The 3,385-nt window shown below is 38.9% G+C and overlaps 1 pseudogene; it reads left to right on the top strand.

The window, feature by feature from the left end:
* The first annotated feature begins 773 nt into the window (after nucleotides 1–773).
* On the top strand, nucleotides 774–2,063 carry LOC149238869 (protein SEMI-ROLLED LEAF 2-like; annotated as a pseudogene).
* The last annotated feature ends 1,322 nt before the right edge of the window (nucleotides 2,064–3,385 follow it).

The following is a 3,385-nucleotide window of genomic DNA, read 5'->3' as shown; positions in this document are numbered from 1 at the left end:
ACGAGAAAGAAGTGCCCCCAGTTGAAAGATTTTGACAATTTTAGGGTAAATTGAAATGTCAAGAGGTAGGGTTGCAGTGATGGTTCCTGTTATCACTCAAGAAAAAATTTTAAATTGTTCACATCAGTTCGATTGTTTGTCAAAGGGTTGGTGTCAATTTTGGGTCTAGTCTTTTCATCTGGTTTTAGAGTCTAAATAGTTTGAATAGGAGTCTTGTTAAGAGTATTGTTGGTATGTATAAAGGGGTCAATTCTCTGTCTTAGTCTATCATTGGTCTCACATCTCACATGGATATCATATGTCCAAACTCGTTTCAAAGCTGAAATTGTCTAGGTGATTTCGTAGCGCCTGTAATCATTTTAAAGTGGTTTCGCAGCACATAAATCCCTTTATCAGTTTCGCAGCGCAACATGTTTTAGGCTGCGCTACGAAATTGGGGATTTGTTCGAATCCATAGCCAATATTTCACAACTGTCATATCCATCAAAATCCATCAACAGTTGTCAGCCTATACACTTCGTCTATCATATCCGACCGCTTAACCTCATCATTAGGTCGTTAGGTGTCTTGGTGCTGGATATTCTATTTTTTGAGATTTTACGCGCAGCTGAAAGACGGTTGATGCCCAAAGAAAGAAAGGCAAAGCAAGTTTGCGTAAACTTGATGAACAACCTGAATGGTTTAAAAGAGGCACACGAGGCATATGCTGGAAGCATCAGAAAAGAAGTTGGTTTGGATAGTTTAGCATCTGGGTCTGGTGGTAAGAGGTTGAAATGGGTTTACTGTTCTCTCGTGTTAAGAGTTCAAGTCACAGTACACCTATACGAAGTTTCCAGCTTGCATTGACATTGAGGAGCATTGCCCTTGATCAAGATTGTTGTTTACGACCAAGCCACCGCAGATCTTTCTTTACATTGGCCACATCAATGCTTGTGTTTGCAGCCAAAACATACAACTGCTTAGCTCTTGTCACACGTGTAAAGGCGAGGCTCACATATAAAACGATTGATCCCTTTCTACAGTTGATTGATGATAATAGGCTGCGAGCTTTGAATTCAACTCTTGGGGCAGAGGGAACATTATATGGTTCAAGTGAGGACAATAATGCTGCATCGGAGTTTCTTTCAGCACTGACAATTACAGAAGACCAGTCCACAGAATCCTTAGTGTCCTTGATCATTAGCAATTTAGGCAAATTATCAGAGAAAGAGGCTTCTACCATGAGGAGCGAACTCCTGCAAAATTTTTCTCCCGATGATGCGTTTGCCCTAGGTGCCCAACTGTACATGGAGACACCCCGTCCATGTTCACCATTTGCGTCACAGGAAAATCCATCATTTCTTGAGATGGCACCTCCAACATACACAACAGAGGAAGATCTTGTTATTGAACTATTTGGAAGTTAGGCCAATAGTAAAGATCATGTTCCTAAGGACGCAAAACATGTGCTGAGTGTTAATCAACTATTAGAATCGGTTCTGGACACAACACGACATGTTGCAAGTAGTATATCCACCTCGACTACTCCTGTACCTTACACCCAAATGGCAAGCCAGTGTGAAGCTCTTGTAATTGGCAAACAAAAGAAAATGTCGGTCGTCATGAGCTTCAAGAGAAATCCAGATCCTTTGCTCCTCCCTGCACCGAAAAAAATGATTTGAGTGGATTGATTGTGTATAAAGCTGATCAAGACTTGCAGAAGATTAAAAATAATTCCCTCAATGGACAGAAACTAGCTATCGATGCAGGCAACCCAGAGTGGTTTAACATCACCTCTAGCTTGTTGCATCCTTCCTTGGAAGAATCCCAGCATTCTTGGCAATCTTTCAGGCTACCACCGGCAAGCCCTTACGACAATTTTCTCAAAGCTGCTCGCTATTGAAATTTTGTTGGATCTTTTTCAAAGCAGCAAACCTCTAGATATTTAAATACTATAGCTCTACAGAGAAAAATGCATGACTACATTCCAAGCTCGAGTTCTGAAGATTTGAAGATTTCCACATTCTTTTAGAATTGTTTGTATAACTGTTGACTGTAATTTCATGCTGGTTTTCCTAGAAAGTAGTGGGTAGTGTATTGAAAGATGAAATTTGTATTGCTGCTGCTGTACAAGATGGTATAAATCGTGGTGCACATGGTGTGACATCTTTAAAAGATGCAATGTCTTTTTCCAAGCATCAAGCGTTTTGGACTGAAGTGACTAGAAAATTTAAAGAGGAGATTGGGCACTATCTATCAACAGATAAGCTGTTTCAAAAGTTTAAGAGCATGAAGTACAGGTACTTGAGTATTAAGCAGAGTGATATCCAAGAATTCAACAAGCATGATAAGGACCTTTTCAATCTACTTGAACAGGTTTTTGGCAATGGTAGTTGTGTCACTTCTGATTCAGATATTAAAAGACAAGACAAATCTGGTGCTCCTTTTTCAGGCAATGAAATTGAAGATAAGGTATACAAACAGAGTAGAGTCAAAGACTGTGTTTTTGAAATTACACAGCAGTTTCGTAGCATGCTACGAAACTGCTGTAGCTGCATGTTACAATTTAGTTGATCAATTATGATTGACAAAGTAGCAAATCTTTTTGAAAGATTTTGTCATCACACAGGTACATGAGAAAGGCTTACAACACATCAAGGACGTGGCACTCCATTTTGGGTAATTAAAGGATAAATAACATGGCTAATTAATTCCGAATATCTTTGAGGAAAAAAAAGGCATAAAAACAGGGACAGTTTCCTGTTTCTCAGCAGAGGTAAAAGGATACGACATTAAAGGCCAGCAAGCAGCTACAAACATCCATCACAGCCACCGCCAGAAGGGAACCAGATGTCAAAGACAAGAACCATTGTAATCAAGGCTATTATTAGCATAACACGGTGTTAGAATCTTACTTGATTTAGATCTCTAAAAACTCCAGTCAACAGTCAGTTGTATTTATTAGTTAGTTAAAGGTTAATAGGTGTCAATAGAAGTAGTTTTCGAATTCCCCTCATGCTTGAGGAGGAATCTCGATCAGTTAGAATAAGAGCTCTATATATAGCTGAAACAGAAATGTAATCAAGGTTGGAAAATCTTTATGGAAAAACTTGTATTTGGCATATGTATGACTCATTTTCAATAATAGATGCTTGACTTTGCTTCTCAGGATTCATGAAGGGTTTTTCATGTTCAGAATATGTGATGTTGTCCTTTTTCTTAATTCTTACAGTGGTATGGATGTATAATCACTCAGAATTCACTGAATGTGCTCTGACTTCCTGTATACATGCATAAACTGTGTGTCCCATATGAGTTTATGTTCTGAATATCTAAACGCTGAATGCCCTGACTTCCATGTAAGGTTGAGTTCATTGTTATATTGAGGTGTTGTTGACTCCATAAG

The sequence above is a fragment of the Pinus tabuliformis genome, chromosome 8 (genome assembly GCF_031772625.1).
Source record: "Pinus tabuliformis cultivar Carrire ecotype Pingquan chromosome 8, CPIR1, whole genome shotgun sequence".
NCBI classification, from domain to species: Eukaryota; Viridiplantae; Streptophyta; class Pinopsida; order Pinales; family Pinaceae; genus Pinus; species Pinus tabuliformis.
This window is presented reverse-complemented; position numbering and strand designations above follow the sequence as displayed.